The sequence below is a fragment of the Pelobates fuscus genome, chromosome 1 (assembly GCF_036172605.1).
Source record: "Pelobates fuscus isolate aPelFus1 chromosome 1, aPelFus1.pri, whole genome shotgun sequence".
Taxonomy (NCBI): domain Eukaryota; kingdom Metazoa; phylum Chordata; class Amphibia; order Anura; family Pelobatidae; genus Pelobates; species Pelobates fuscus.
In genome coordinates this window covers 464,512,739-464,529,675 of record NC_086317.1, presented here as the reverse complement: position 1 = coordinate 464,529,675, position 16,937 = coordinate 464,512,739, and the positions used below count along the sequence as shown (strand labels likewise).

Here is a 16,937-nt window from a genome sequence, read left to right as displayed (position 1 = left end):
GGAGAGGGAGGGAGGAAATTTGAGAAGTGGGGGGGGAGGGAGGAAATTTGAGTGGGTGGGGGGGAGAGGGAGGGAGGAAATTTGAGTGAGTGGGGGGGAGAGGGAGGACATTTGAGTGGGAGGGGGGGAGAGGGAGGAAATTTGAGTGGGTGGGGGGGAGAGGGAGGGAGGAAATTTGAGAAGTGGGGGAGGGAGGAAATTTGAGTGGGTGGGGGGGAGAGGGAAGGAGGAAATTTGAAGGGGGGAGAGGAAGGAAATTTGGGGGGGGGAGGAAGGGAGGGAATTTGAAGGGGGAGAGGAAGGAAATTTGGGGGGAGAGGAAGGGAGGAAATTTGAAGGGGGGAGAGGAAGGAAATTTGAGGGAGGGAGAGGTAGGAATTTGAGGGGGGAGAGTGTCAGGGTACCTGAAGTCTCTACCTCCGAGAGAGGTAGAGACTTAGACGTTCATCCGTCCGGACGGGCTGTTTCCTCTGTTCCTCGCGGTCCATCCGGTCACGTAAACGCCGGCCGCGAGGGACTCACTTCCTTTTCTAGCATGACGTCCGGAAACCGACGTCATGACGCCAACCCGGAACGACCTGTCACTCAATCCTTCAGAGACTAATCAGGACTCGTCGGAGGCGTGTCTACCCTTCCGAGCCAGGGTATTTAAACTTGCTTCTCCCATTTGCTCATTGCCCTGTCGTGGTTCTAGTCTCCCTAGTCACACAGTGCTCTTGTATTTCTGTTATCCCTTTGGTTCTGACCCGGCTTGTTTGACTTACTCTGTTTATCTCTGTTACCCTTGACCTGGCTTGTTCCTCGCTTACCTGTCTTCTCGTTCCCTCGACCTCGGCTTGTCTTTGACTATTCTCTATACTCTCCGTACGTTAGTCCGGCCATTCTAAGGTCCGGTATACGTATCCTGTACCTGTTTGTACTCTGCGTGTTGGATCCCTGTCCCGATCCTGACATTACGACAGGGCCAATGGATTCTGCAAGTACAAACAGTCAGCTTGGTCCTTCTGATCCTAGGTTCGAAGCCATGGAGCACAGAATGGATCAGATGGCGCTAGCACTACAGTTATTGTCTCGTGCTAATAACCCACCAGAGGAGACGCGTACTACTTCTATTTCTCCTGTGAGCTCAGGCCTAGAGGTAGCCACTGTAAGTGCCTCTTCTCGTATTACACCACCAGTACATTATGGCGGCTCACCTGAGAAGTGTCGTGGTTTCCTTAACCAGATCAGTATCCACTTTGAATTACAACCTCGCTCCTATCCTACAGATAGGGCAAGGGTTGGATTTATTATCACCTTACTCATTGAGAAAGCTCTGAGATGGGCCAACCCATTATGGTAGAATGATAACCCTTTGGTATATAATTATAATGCCTTTGTAGCTGCCTTTAGAAGAACTTTTGACCCTCCTGGTAGAAAGGTCAATGCAGCTAGATTACTGTTGCGCCTGAGACAAGAGAACCGAACTCTTGTGGATTATGCACTAGAGTTCAGGTCTTTGGCGGCAGAAGTTAAGTGGAACGAGCAGGCATATATAGATGTATTTTTGAATGGGCTATCAGATGTAATCCTCGACGAGGTTGCTACGAGAGAGCTTCCTGAAAATTTGGAGGATTTAATTTCATTCATTTCTCGTATTGATGAGCGTTTAAGAGAGAGACAGAACACTCGAGAGAGGAACCTTAGACCTTCATTTAAATTAGCTCCCGCATTTCAAAATCCTGATTCCACTACCTCACTATGTCCTGAACCTATGCAGATAGGCAATACTCGCCTCTCAGAGGAGGAGAGGCAGTACAGGAGAAGGGAGGGATTATGCATGTATTGTGGAGTCAGAGGTCACCTACGCCTTAATTGTCCTAATCGTTCGGGAAACGCTCGCACCTAAGTTTCTCTAGAGGACAGGCCTTGGGTGTTTCTATTTTGTCCTCTACGCATAATTATAAAGATCACAGGCTTCTGCTACCAGTTTCTTTAACTTGGGAAAGGGGAGTACTAAGGACCATGGCTTTGATAGATTCCGGTGCTGCTGAGAATTTTATCGATCAAGCCTTTGCTACTAAACACACTATCCCATCCCAGTTAAGGGATACACCCTTGGCCGTTGAGGCCATAGATGGTAGACCTTTACTTGAGCCTGTTATCTCTCGTGAGACCATCCCAGTTAGCTTAACTGTTGGTATCTTACACGAGGAAAACTTATCGCTTATGCTTATTTCATCCCCTTCTGTTCCCATAGTCCTGGGTTACCCATGGTTAAAAAGACATAACCCTATTATTGATTGGGAGTTAGGGGAGATACTCTCATGGGGCCAGGGTTGCCAGGAGAATTGTTTACGGAGGGTTTCCCCATTGGGTGTAATTAACACACCAGGTAGTTCTACCCAGTCTACAGAGATACAGATACCGCCCCTGTACCTAGACTTAAAAGCAGGTTTCGACAAAAAGAATGCAGATACTCTACCTCCACACAGGACCTTTGATTGTAAAATTAACTTACTACCTGGTACCATGCCTCCGAGGGGCAATGTGTACCCCCTATACACTAAGGAGAATTCAGTTCTAGAGGAGTATATTCGGGAGAATCTAGACAAGGGATTCATTAGGAGATCTTCTTCTCCTGCCGGGGCTGGTTTTTTTTTTGTTAAAAAGAAGGATGGTTCACTAAGACCTTGCATTGATTACCGAGGTTTGAATAAGATAACCATCAGAAATGCCTATCCGATTCCCTTGATTACCGAGCTGTTTGATCGTCTGAAAGGCTCTAAAATTTTCACCAAGTTGGACCTCAGAGGGGCATATAACTTGGTGAGAATCCAGCAAGGACACGAGTGGATGACAGCGTTCAATACCCGTTATGGGCATTATGAATACACGGTCATGCCTTTTGGTCTTTGTAACGCACCTGCAGTATTTCAGGATTTGATTAATGAGGTTCTTAGGGAATTTCAACATGATTGTTTTATTGTATACCTGGATGACATACTGATACACTCTAGAGCAGTGGTAGTCAACCTTTTTTTACCTACCGCCCACTAATGCAACTTTTTGGTTGAAAAAATTTCCTTACCGCCCACCAGTTTTCGCGCAAATGCGGAATATTTTTTAGAAAGGAGGGTGTTTTACAAAAAATAAATGTACGTACATTTATCTTTTTATTTCTACTTAATGCAGGTTTATAAGGTTTTTAACTTTATAAAGTTTAATGAGAAAACAATAAAGTAAATTGAAATTACCTTTACTAGTGATTAATGAGATCCTTGAGGTTGATGCTGCGAGACTAAATATTTGATATCTGGTTCGATTTTCGTAAGGAACAAACGAAGGTCTCTTTCAGTGATATTCAGACGACTTCTCTGTTTGCGCATAATATGATTTCTCATATTATCTCTCTATGATTTTTCTTGTGCGTCAGCTCATCTCCTCTCCCTCCTCAATTCCCCTCCCCACTTTTTTTTCCCCTTTTTTCTATTTTTTAACCTTCCTTGTAGCAATGCCCAGTAGGAAGGCTGAGCTAGGTAGCCCACTTACTATATAGTCCACTATAACAGACAGACACACGTACAAGACACACGTACAGACACACGTACAAGACACACGTACAAGACACACGTACAGACACACGTACAGACACACGTACAGACACACGTACAGACACACGTACAGACACACGTACAGACACACATACAGACACACATACAGACACACATACAGACACACGACACATACACACACACACGACAAATACACACACACATACACACACACGACACACACACACACACACGACACATACACACACACATACACATACACACACACACATACACACACGACATACAGACACATACACAACACACATACAGACAAAAAAACAGACACATACACACACACACACGACACATACATACACACACACACACGACACATACATACACACACACACGACACATACATACACACACACACGACACATACATACACACACACACACGACACATACATACACACACACACACGACACATACATACACACACACACACGACACATACATACACACACACACACACGACACATACATACACACACACACACGACACATACATACACACACACACACGACACATACATACACACACACACACGACACATACATACACACACACACACGACACATACATACACACACACACACGACACATACATACACACACGACACATACATACACACACACACACGACACATACATACACATACATACACGACACATACATACACAACACATACAGACACATGACACATACAGACACATGACACATACAGACACACACGACACACATACAGACACATGACACATACAGACACATGACACATACAGACACACACGACACACATACAGACACACACACATACATACACACACACATACATACATACATACATACATACACACACACAACACACATACAGACACAAATACAGACACAGATACACACACACACACACACGACACATACAGACACACACGACACATACACACACACATACACATACACAATACACACACGACACATACAGGAACACAGACAGACACACATACACACAAGACACATACATACAGACACACACAAGACACACATACCAACAGACAGTCACACACACAAGACACACATATATACAGACACATACACACACACAAGACATACATACAAAGACACACACACACACATTATATTTAAGTCACCCTCCTGTTTCCTACCTTTTAGATTCAGGAGGGTGACTTTCCCTGGGGTCCAGTGGTGGCTCAGGTGGATGGGAGTCAGAGTTCCCACTCTGACTCCCTGGTCTTCCTCCCGCGCGGCTCTCAGTGTTAGCTGGGAGGAGTGATGTGCAGTCACTTCCTCCCAGCTCTGCGATGTCATCACAGGGGGCCCGGTCGCGCTGTTAAAGCGCCCAGCGCTGACCGAGCCCCCTCACAATCCACATCCATCGGGTGGCCCTGACAGCATGGGCCACCCGATGGACCCCTCCATATGCAGCCCCGGCGGTTTGCCGCGCGGGCCGGAGCCGCAATTTGTCACGGCGGTACCCAGTCGCAGGGGTACCGCCGGCTCGCACCCGCCCGCCCGTCCGCCTGGTCGTCAGGTCGTCAAAACCTGGAAATCCCTACCGCCCACCTGAAATCCTAAAACGCCCACTAGTGGGCGGTAGGGACCAGGTTGACGACCCATGCTCTAGAGAGATTGAGACCCACCACAGACAGGTCAGAAAGGTATTACACAAACTCCTGCAACATGGCTTATACTGTAAATTGGAGAAATGTAGCTTTGACCAGTCTCAGATAGACTTTCTTGGATACGTGATTTCTGGGGAAGGCTTTAAGATGGACCCTGACAAACTCCAGTCCATTTTAGAATGGCCTTTGCCTAAGGGACTCAAGGCTATTCAGAGGTTTATTGGTTTCTCCAATTATTATAGGCGCTTCATTAAGGGATACTCTTCTATTATTGCACCTATTACCAATATGACCAGACAGTGGGCTGACACTAAGACTTGGTCTAATGAAGCTCTCGCTGCTTTCAAGACTCTCAAGGATCTTTTTGCTTCTGCTCCAATTCTAGTCCATCCTGATACGACTCTGCCGTTCCTACTCGAGGTCGATGCCTCTGAGACAGGCGTATGGGCTGTTCTGTCGCAAAGTTTAGGGGTGGATAAACCACTACACCCTTGTGGTTTTTTTTCTAAGAAATTGTCTGGCCCTGAAAGTAGATATGACATTGGCGACAGGGAACTCTTAGCGGTCATCATGGCCTTAAAGGAGTGGAGACATTTATTGGAGGGGACCTTACATCCTGTTACTATTTTAACGGATCACAAGAACTTGTCTTATATTGGGGAAGCCAAGCGACTGTCCGCCAGACAAGCTCGTTGGTCCTTATTCCTGACACACTTCAATTATGTGCTTACTTATAGACCTGGTTCTAAGAACTCCAAAGCCGATGCTTTGTCTCGCCAATATGAACCTTCTACTATATCTGAACCGGTTCTTTCCTCTATAGTTCCGAAATGCAATATTGTCGCCAACACGAATCTCAGGATTCACTCTCCGTTACTTGCCGAGATCATTAAACTGCAACATCTAGCTCCTAAACAGACTCCTGAAGGTCGACGTTTCATTCCTCCTGTTCTACAACTGGAACTGTTGCAATGTTTCCACAACAGCAAGACATGTGCTTTGATCTCTAAGGACTTCTGGTGGCCTGATTTACGGAAGGATATTAAAGATTTCATCGGTGCATGTGAGGTTTGTACTAAGACCAAGCAACCTCATACCCTTCCCTGTGGATTTCTGCACCCCTTAGAGGTTCCAGAGAAGCCATGGTCCTGTTTGGCTATGGATTTTATTGTCGATTTACCTATCTCTAAAAAACAGACTGTTATCCTCACCGTGGTTGACAGATTCACCAAGATGGCTCACTTCGTTCCGCTGCCTAAACTCCCGTCTTCTCCCGAATTGGCGGAGATATTCGCAAGGGAGATTTTTCGATTACATGGGATACCCTCCCAAATTGTCTCTGACAGAGGTTCCCAATTTGTTTCCCGTTTTTGGAGGTCCTTCTGCTCTCAACTGGGTATCAAATTGAATTTCTCTTCTGCCTATCATCCTCAGTCTAACGGAGCTGCTGAACGCACCAACCAAAAGATTGAACAATATTTACGTTGTTTTGTTTCCGAACACCAGGACGATTGGGTTGGTTTGATTCCTTGGGCGGAGTTTGCACACAACAATCTCGTTTGTGATTCTACTCGTTCAAGCCCCTTCTTCATGAATTATGGCTTTCATCCATCTATTCTTCCTTCGGCTTCTTCTTCCCAGGGGGTGCCGTCGGTTGATGTTCATGTTGCCAATTTGAGGAAGTTGTGGGATCAGACTCGACAGATTCTTCTGCACAATTCTATGCTGGTTAAGAAACACGCTGATAAACGTAGAAGGGCGGCTCCGATATTTGTTCCAGGTGATAGAGTATGGTTGAGTACAAGAAACATCCGTTTAAAAGTGCCTTCCATGAAGTTCGCTCCTCGTTATATTGGACCTTACAGGGTGCTAACTCGCATTAACCCAGTTGCGTATCGTCTAGCTCTTCCAACTGCCTTACGCATCCCTAACTCATTTCATGTTTCATTGTTGAAACCACTAGTCTGTAACAGATTTTCCTCCACATCATCCTCTCCTCGCTCTGTTCAGGTGGAGGGTCAGGAGGAGTATGAGGTTAACTCTATTATCAATTCTCGAATCTCCCGGGGGAGAGTACAATATCTGGTCGATTGGAAGGGATATGGTCCTGAGGAGAGGAGTTGGGTACCTCAGGAGGATGTTCATGCTCCTCGTCTCCGCAGGGCGTTTCACTCCCGCTTCCCATCTCGTCCCGGTTCCTTCCGCCCGGTGGGCGTATCTGAGAGGGGGGGTACTGTCAGGGTACCTGAAGTCTCTACCTCCGAGAGAGGTAGAGACTTAGACGTTCATCCGTCCGGACGGGCTGTTTCCTCTGTTCCTCGCGGTCCATCCGGTCACGTAAACGCCGGCCGCGAGGGACTCACTTCCTTTTCTAGCATGACGTCCGGAAACCGACGTCATGACGCCAACCCGGAACGACCTGTCACTCAATCCTTCAGAGACTAATCAGGACTCGTCGGAGGCGTGTCTACCCTTCCGAGCCAGGGTATTTAAACTTGCTTCTCCCATTTGCTCATTGCCCTGTCGTGGTTCTAGTCTCCCTAGTCACACAGTGCTCTTGTATTTCTGTTATCCCTTTGGTTCTGACCCGGCTTGTTTGACTTACTCTGTTTATCTCTGTTACCCTTGACCCGGCTTGTTCCTCGCTTACCTGTCTTCTCGTTCCCTCGACCTCGGCTTGTCTTTGACTATTCTCTATACTCTCCGTACGTTAGTCCGGCCATTCTAAGGTCCGGTATACGTATCCTGTACCTGTTTGTACTCTGCGTGTTGGATCCCTGTCCCGATCCTGACAGAGAGGAAGGGAGGAAATTTGAGGGAGAGAGGAAGGGAGGACATTTGAGGGAGGGGGGAGAGGGAGAGGGAGGGGGTAGAGGAAGGGGAGAAATTTGAGGGGGGAGAGGAAGGGGAGAAATTTGAGGGGGGAGAGGAAGGGGAGAAATTTGAGGGGGGAGAGGAAGGGGGGAAATTTGAGGGGGGAGAGGAAGGAAATTGGAGGGGGAGGAAGGAAATTGGAGGGGGGGAGAAGGAAGGAAATGAGAGGGAGGGGGAGAAGAAGGAAATGAGAGGGAGGGGAGAAGAAGGAAATTGGAGGGGGGAGAAGGCAATGAGAGGGAGGGGGAGAAGAAGGAAATTGGAGAGGGGGGGAGAAGAAGGAAATTGACGGGGGTAGGGGGAGAGATTGACATCCATCACACACACACACACACACAATGCACCCCTTGCACACAGAAAAACACACAATGCATTACACACAGACACACATACACAAGCAATGCATCCCTTACACACAGCAACACACAATGCACCCCTTCCACACACTCAGTGCATCCCTTACAGCAGTGTTTCCCAACCCAGTCCTCAAGGCACACCTACCAGTCCAGGATTTAGGGGTGACCCAGTTGTGTCTAAGGTGTTTTTTTTCTTTTTTTTCTAAAAACACCTTAGACAAAACTGGGTAATCCTTAAATCCTGGACTGGTAGGTGTGCCTTGAGGACTGGGTTGGGAAACACTGCCTTACAGACACACACACTGCATCCCATACATACACAAACTCACCTTGCAGCCCTTACACATACAAACACAGATTCACACAATGCATTCCTTACACACATCAGGACATCCCCCCCCCCCCACACCCCTGTGAACAAACTCATTGGTGGAACATGAAGGTGGACCCTGGGACCCAGACCTTGAGCTGTGTAAATGGCCCTCAAAAAATGGAGCTGCTTCCCGTTCTCCCAGAACATTGATTTTTGTGACCACAGTTACAAACCGCCTCCAGAGAGCCTGTTCTACACCAGACCAGTGGAGCCAGACGGCAGCTGAAGCCCATCATCATCCTCATCTGGTTGTAAGTAGGCAATCTAGTATATTATTCGTGGCACTAATCTCTAATTTACCTCACATTAAAGGGACACTATAGTCCCCAGAACCACTGCAGCTTAATGTAGTGGTTCTGGTGTCTATAGCCTGTCCCTGCAGGCCTTTTATTGTAAACACGGCGGCACTGCAGCACTGTGTTAGTTAACATGGCAGATCATATGGATGGGGCACTGTGATGTCACATGGGGGCGGCAAACTTTACTTTTGCCTAGGGCGGCAAAAATCCTTGCACCGGCCCTGCAGACACTGCATCCCTGTGGGCGGACTCGGGAAGGGGGGGGGGGGGGGGAAGGACCCGGGTGCAGGCGCCGGGGGGCCCAGACCTTGAGCGTGCATGTGGGGGGTGGGGTTGGAGTTTGGGGGGGCCTCCATGTCTGTTTTGCTTGGGGCCCCCAAATTCCTTCAAACGGCCCTGAAGACGCCCCTGCATCGCACATAGAAACACATTACAAACGAATATACAGATGGTACCTTACACCAAGCATGTCAAACTTGCGGCCCACAATGAATATCATTGCGGCCTGCCTGCCCTAGGGCCACTTGGTGCTCTGGTCAGTGGTGTATCCTGGTTTTGTGCTGCCCTAGGCATGACAAAACTCAGACGCCCGCCCTCCCGCACCACCCCACCCTTCCCCCACTGCCCCTCCTTCTAAATTCACACACATTCACTAACAGACACGCATACACTCTCACTAACAGACACACACATGGTAACACACTCCCTAACAGACACACTACCTGACATACACACACTCACTAACACACACACACACACACACACTAACAAACACACACACACACACACACACACTCACTAACACACACTCACATTAACACTCTCTCTATTTTTTTTTTAAATTCAACCCCCCCAGCCTCCTTACCTTTGGGAATGCTGTGGGGAGGTTCTCCTTTTCCCTGGGGGTCCAGTGGCTGCTGGGCGGGTGGCGCTGGCGAGGGAGCACTTTCCCCTGAGCTCTCTGCTCTGCTTCCTCGTGCGCCGCAGAGTGATGCTGGGAGCCGGAATATGACGTCATATTCCGGCTCTCGGCATCACTCTTCGGCGCGCGAGGGAGCTGAGCAGAGAGCTCAGGGGAAAGTGCTCCCTCGCCAGCGCCGCCCGCACGGATTTCTTTTGCCCTGGGCATTTGGGGGCGGTTCAGGGAGGGGGGAAATTCCATTCCTGGTGGTCCGGTCTCCAGAGATTGCTTCAGGATTCTCCCTTATAACTGTATCTGGGTAGTGCTAGCTACACCTAAGGGCCTCAACGTTGTGCACCTAATTTACCTGCAGGTACCTATGAGTTTAACTGTTCAGATGTAGTTAATGATGTTATTAAAGGACCACTATAGGCACCCAGACCACTTCAGCTTAATGAAGTGGTCTGGGTGCCAGGTCCATCTAGGTTTAACACTTTTTTTCTAAAAACATAGCAGTTTCAGAGAAACTGCTATGTTTATAATAGGGTTAATCCAGCCTCTAGCGGCTGTCTCATTGACAGCCGCTAGAGGCGCTTCTCACTGTGATTTTCACAGTGAGAAGACGCCAGCGTCCATAGGAAAGCATTGTGAATGCTTTCCTATGGACTGGATAAATGCGTGCGCGGCTCCTGCCGCGCATGCGCATTCAGCCGAGGTAAGTTTAACCCCTTCCTCACCCTGGAGCCCGGCAGGAGGGGGGCCCTGAGGGTGGGGGCACCCTCAGGGCACTATAGTGGTCCTTTAAGGGAAGTGTGTCTGCATTTGTTTTAGACCAGACCAAGTGTTTGCTTGAATATCTGCTCCTGTCCGAATATTTAAAGTGAAGTAATGCGTGCACGCTGAAGAAATCACACTGACACCAAAAGTTCAGTTAAAAGTAAACTTTTTTGCCGCCCCCAAGAAAATGTCGCACAAGGCAAATGCCTTGTTTGCCTCGCGGTTAATACGTCCCTGGCTTTGGTTGCGAATAGCTGCAAAACAGGAAAAATCGTTCTGATTCTTGTCTTCCCTCCCACTGACACAAGAGGGCAGAATGTCTGTCTGTCTGCAGAGCAGGCCAGCCACTCCCCCTTCCCTCCTGCTCGCAGTGCAGAGGAGCGTCTGGCCTACTTGAGCCAAAAAGAGCAGGGCTGGAACTGGAGGATAGGCGGCTCATCTTAAGGTAGGAGAAGAGGGGCTTTGGGGACATGCCTGTCTAGTTTGTAAATTGGGGAGGGGGCTAGTGTAATTAATTAGGGGGCAGTGTGTTAATTTGAGGGAAGGGGCAGTGTTTTAAATTAGGCAGGGGGTGGGCAGTGTATTAATTTGGGGGAAGAAGGGAGTAGTGTACTAATTTTGGGAATGTAGGGGCTACTGTATTAATTTCAGGGTGGAGGGGGGCCAGTGTAATTAATTAGGGGGCAGTGTGTTAATTTGAGGGGGAGGGGGTTGGCCAGTGTATTAATTCAGGGGAAGGAGGGGGGCAGTATATTAATTTGAGGGAGGGGGCAGTGTTTTAAATTAGGGAGGGGTTGGGCAGGGGAGGGGGCCAGTGTATTCATTTGAGGGAGGGGGCAGTGTATTAATTTGGGGGAGGGAGGGGGCAGTGTATTAAATTATGGGAAGGAGGGGGCCAGTGTATTCATTTGAGAGAGGGAAGGGCCTGTGTATTAAATTTGAATTGCATGTCAGAGCAGATCTAGAACACGCTTAAGTGCCAGCAGCTGCGCAATGGAAAGGAAGGACATCACTTAGGAGTGTAGGGATAGAAGTAAGAAGTAGGCGTCAAGCGCATTTGTCAGTGGGCCCTTTGAGCAGTGAGTTGCAAGAGCAGCAAATGAAGAAGCTGGGAGGGAGGGAGGGAGGTGCCTGGGTGTTGAAGAACAGAATAAGAGGAGGTTAAAGGAGCCTAGTTTCTGCCTACGGCCATACCACCCTGAACACGCCTGATCTTGGAAGCTAAGCAGGGTTGGGCCTGGTTAGTACTTGGATGGGAGACCGCCTGGGAATACCAGGTGTTGTAGGCTTTTGCTTTTTCGATCTCCTACCAGCAGGGGGCGATCTACGCTATGCAATTTCACATTCACTCATTCGGAGGATTTCTTTTTTTTTTTTTTTAAACACACATTTCTTTTCTGGCTTTACGTTTCAGTGTGGCGTTTTTTTCTTTCTTTCTTTCTTTCTTTCTCTCTCGCTTTCTTTTTCTTTTTCCTTCTCTCGTGTTTCTGGACACGAGTAACGAGGCAACAATACAATGTCTTTGAGTGATACAGGATAGAGAGAAGTGGGCAAGCACGAGTCAGTGCTACGGTGGTAAAGTGTCGGTCACAGCAACAACAAAAAACTAAATCAATGCGGTTGGTGATAGGATATGACGCGGTCCAAGAGAAAAGCAGCATTTAAAAAACAAAAAAAGAGAAATGTACAGATATTTCACTTCCATCTATCCACACATACATTGCAGGATGGCAGGCAGAAGTGACATTTAAGTGCAAGCCATAAGCAAGGCTTTCTATACTCCACTACTACGCAGTGCCGGGGCACCACGTAACGACCAGCACAGCCTCTAAAGCACATGCTAGGACCGCAAGGCAGGGCAGACGGGAGACGTATTTGCGCCAGCAGCTGAGCAATCCAAAAGAAGGGCGATGCTTGCAAGTGTATGTGCCCAATCAAGCAGCGGGCCCCAAGCACTTTTAGCCCGCATTACGTAATGCGCGCCGACAAGACTGGTTCCTAACAGTACTGGAGGCAACAGGGCTTCGCTTGCTTTCCCCCTAAAAGACCTAGGAAGCTACAAGTTGGCAGACCCAGGCTCGGCCTGCAGGAAAGAGGCAAAAAGAAAAGGGGGCGCCTAAAAGGCCGCTGCCACTACAGACTGAGCAAGAAGGACCGGGCGGGCTGAAAGACACATGCTCCAGCAGTGAACAAAAGCAACCAGCACTAGCAGCAGCAGCAGCAGCAGCAGCAGCAACAACAAAGGCGGCATCGGGTGGAAGGAGCCTGTGCGCAGGATAAGGGGAGGTAAAGGAAGCCCTGCTGTGGCCTACGCCATACCACCCTTAGCGCGCCCGATCTCGTCTGATCTCGGAAGCTAAGCAGGGTTGGGCCTGATTAGTACCTGTGATGGGAGACCATCTCGGAATCCCAGGTGTTGTAGGCATTCGAACACTTTTCGCGCTCTCACTGCATCGCAGACCCAGAGCATGGCCAGTGGAGGCCTGCTGTCTTGTGCCCTTTTGCTGAAGAGGGAGAGGAGAGGGACAGAAAGATTGGGCTCCCGAACAGCACCGAGGGGCATGTTTTGTCAGCAGCGTGGGGCATGTTTTGTCAGCAGCGTGGGCCTGGTTCACTCTACACCCCAAAGCGCTGGAATGAAAAGGCCGCTGCTAGCTGTAGGCTAAAGTAGCCAAGCGGTGTGCACAGCCGAGTAGTGGAGCAACGTTTCCAAAGCAGCACTTGTGGCCTATCTTTAGCAAATTGGTTTTCAAAGGGCTACCATCCCCTGTGTTGCCAACAAACCCCTGTGACAACAGACAGCAGCTTGTCAGTCCGAAGCGGAGAGAGGATCAAGGAGCAAGGATCCTAGGCAGACGCCACGTGCCAATTTTGGGTTGAAGCAAGAGTTATTGCAGTGCGCTGTTGCTTCGAAGTGCGTCACGGCGCAGTCTCACCAGCTTTCTCTGAGACAGAGGTTAGGATTGCATTTCCGAGCAGATCTAGGAGACGCCTAAGTGCCAGCAGCTGCGCAGTGTAAAGGAAGGAGGTCACTTAGGAGTGTAGGGATAGAAGTAAGAAGTAGGCGTCAAGCGCATTTGTCAGTGGGCCCTTTGAGCAGTGAGTTGCAAGAGCAGCAAATGAAGAAGCTGGGAGGGAGGGAGGGAGGGAGGTAGGTGCCTGGGTGTTGAAGAACAGAATAAGAGGAGGTTAAAGGAGCCTAGTTTCTGCCTACGGCCATACCACCCTGAACACGCCTGATCTTGGAAGCTAAGCAGAGTTGGGCCTGGTTAGTACTTGGATGGGAGACCGCCTGGGAATACCAGGTGTTGTAGGCTTTTGCTTTTTCGATCTCCTACCAGCAGGGGGCGATCTACGCTATGCAATTTCACATTCACTCATTCGGAGGATTTCTTTTTTTTTTTTTTTAAACACACATTTCTTTTCTGGCTTTACGTTTCAGTGTGGCGTTTTTTTCTTTCTTTCTTTCTTTCTTTCTCTCTCGCTTTCTTTTTCTTTTTCCTTCTCTCGTGTTTCTGGACACGAGTAACGAGGCAACAATACAATGTCTTTGAGTGATACAGGATAGAGAGAAGTGGGCAAGCACGAGTCAGTGCTACGGTGGTAAAGTGTCGGTCACAGCAACAACAAAAAACTAAATCAATGCGGTTGGTGATAGGATATGACGCGGTCCAAGAGAAAAGCAGCATTTAAAAAACAAAAAAAGAGAAATGTACAGATATTTCACTTCCATCTATCCACACATACATTGCAGGATGGCAGGCAGAAGTGACATTTAAGTGCAAGCCATAAGCAAGGCTTTCTATACTCCACTACTACGCAGTGCCGGGGCACCACGTAACGACCAGCACAGCCTCTAAAGCACATGCTAGGACCGCAAGGCAGGGCAGACGGGAGACGTATTTGCGCCAGCAGCTGAGCAATCCAAAAGAAGGGCGATGCTTGCAAGTGTATGTGCCCAATCAAGCAGCGGGCCCCAAGCACTTTTAGCCCGCATTACGTAATGCGCGCCGACAAGACTGGTTCCTAACAGTACTGGAGGCAACAGGGCTTCGCTTGCTTTCCCCCTAAAAGACCTAGGAAGCTACAAGTTGGCAGACCCAGGCTCGGCCTGCAGGAAAGAGGCAAAAAGAAAAGGGGGCGCCTAAAAGGCCGCTGCCACTACAGACTGAGCAAGAAGGACCGGGCGGGCTGAAAGACACATGCTCCAGCAGTGAACAAAAGCAACCAGCACTAGCAGCAGCAGCAGCAGCAGCAGCAGCAACAACAAAGGCGGCATCGGGTGGAAGGAGCCTGTGCGCAGGATAAGGGGAGGTAAAGGAAGCCCTGCTGTGGCCTACGCCATACCACCCTTAGCGCGCCCGATCTCGTCTGATCTCGGAAGCTAAGCAGGGTTGGGCCTGATTAGTACCTGTGATGGGAGACCATCTCGGAATCCCAGGTGTTGTAGGCATTCGAACACTTTTCGCGCTCTCACTGCATCGCAGACCCAGAGCATGGCCAGTGGAGGCCTGCTGTCTTGTGCCCTTTTGCTGAAGAGGGAGAGGAGAGGGACAGAAAGATTGGGCTCCCGAACAGCACCGAGGGGCATGTTTTGTCAGCAGCGTGGGCCTGGTTCACTCTACACCCCAAAGCGCTGGAATGAAAAGGCCGCTGCTAGCTGTAGGCTAAAGTAGCCAAGCGGTGTGCACAGCCGAGTAGTGGAGCAACGTTTCCAAAGCAGCACTTGTGGCCTATCTTTAGCAAATTGGTTTTCAAAGGGCTACCATCCCCTGTGTTGCCAACAAACCCCTGTGACAACAGACAGCAGCTTGTCAGTCCGAAGCGGAGAGAGGATCAAGGAGCAAGGATCCTAGGCAGACGCCACGTGCCAATTTTGGGTTGAAGCAAGAGTTATTGCAGTGCGCTGTTGCTTCGAAGTGCGTCACGGCGCAGTCTCACCAGCTTTCTCTGAGACAGAGGTTAGGATTGCATTTCCGAGCAGATCTAGGAGACGCCTAAGTGCCAGCAGCTGCGCAGTGTAAAGGAAGGAGGTCACTTAGGAGTGTAGGGATAGAAGTAAGAAGTAGGCGTCAAGCGCATTTGTCAGTGGGCCCTTTGAGCAGTGAGTTGCAAGAGCAGCAAATGAAGAAGCTGGGAGGGAGGGAGGGAGGGAGGTAGGTGCCTGGGTGTTGAAGAACAGAATAAGAGGAGGTTAAAGGAGCCTAGTTTCTGCCTACGGCCATACCACTCTGAACATGCCTGATCTCGGAAGCTAAGCAGGGTCGGGCCTGGTTAGTACTTGGATGGGAGACCGCCTGGGAATACCAGGTGTTGTAGGCTTTTGCTTTTTCGATCTCCTACCAGCAGGGGGCGATCTACGCTATGCAATTTCACATTCACTCATTCGGAGGATTTCTTTTTTTTTTTTTTTTTTAAAACACACATTTCTTTTCTGGCTTTACGTTTCAGTGTGGCGTTTTTTTCTTTCTTTCTTTCTTTCTTTCTTTCTTTCTCTCTCGCTTTCTTTTTCTTTTTCCTTCTCTCGTGTTTCTGGACACGAGTAACGAGGCAACAATACAATGTCTTTGAGTGATACAGGATAGAGAGAAGTGGGCAAGCACAAGTCAGTGTTACGGTGGTAAAGTGTCGGTCACAGCAACAACAAAAAACTAAATCAATGCGGTTGGTGATAGGATATGACGCGGTCCAAGAGAAAAGCAGCATTTAAAAAACAAAAAAAGAGAAATGTACAGATATTTCACTTCCATCTATCCACACATACATTGCAGGATGGCAGGCAGAAGTGACATTTAAGTGCAAGCCATAAGCAAGGCTTTCTATGCTCCACTACTACGCAGTGCCGGGGCACCACGTAACGACCAGCACAGCCTCTAAAGCACATGCTAGGACCGCAAGGCAGGGCAGACGGGAGACGTATTTGCGCCAGCAGCTGAGCAATCCAAAAGAAGGGCGATGCTTGCAAGTGTATGTGCCCAATCAAGCAGCGGGCCCCAAGCACTTTTAGCCCGCATTACGTAATGCGCGCCGACAAGACTGGTTCCTAACAGTACTGGAGGCAACAGGGCTTCGCTTGCTTTCCCCCTAAAAGACCTAGGAAGCTACAAGTTGGCAGACCC

The 16,937-nt window shown here is 49.0% G+C and overlaps 5 pseudogenes; all 5 read left to right on the top strand.

Annotated features, from left to right (window-relative positions):
* Positions 1-11,998: 11,998 nt before the first annotated feature.
* Positions 11,999-12,107, top strand: LOC134577738 (5S ribosomal RNA; annotated as a pseudogene).
* Positions 12,108-13,124: 1,017 nt separating this feature from the next.
* On the top strand, positions 13,125-13,243 carry LOC134578736 (5S ribosomal RNA; annotated as a pseudogene).
* Positions 13,244-14,026: 783 nt separating this feature from the next.
* LOC134578739 (5S ribosomal RNA) lies at positions 14,027-14,135 on the top strand (annotated as a pseudogene).
* A 1,017-nt stretch (positions 14,136-15,152) lies between these two features.
* Positions 15,153-15,271, top strand: LOC134578732 (5S ribosomal RNA; annotated as a pseudogene).
* Positions 15,272-16,031: 760 nt separating this feature from the next.
* LOC134578663 (5S ribosomal RNA) lies at positions 16,032-16,140 on the top strand (annotated as a pseudogene).
* The last annotated feature ends 797 nt before the right edge of the window (positions 16,141-16,937 follow it).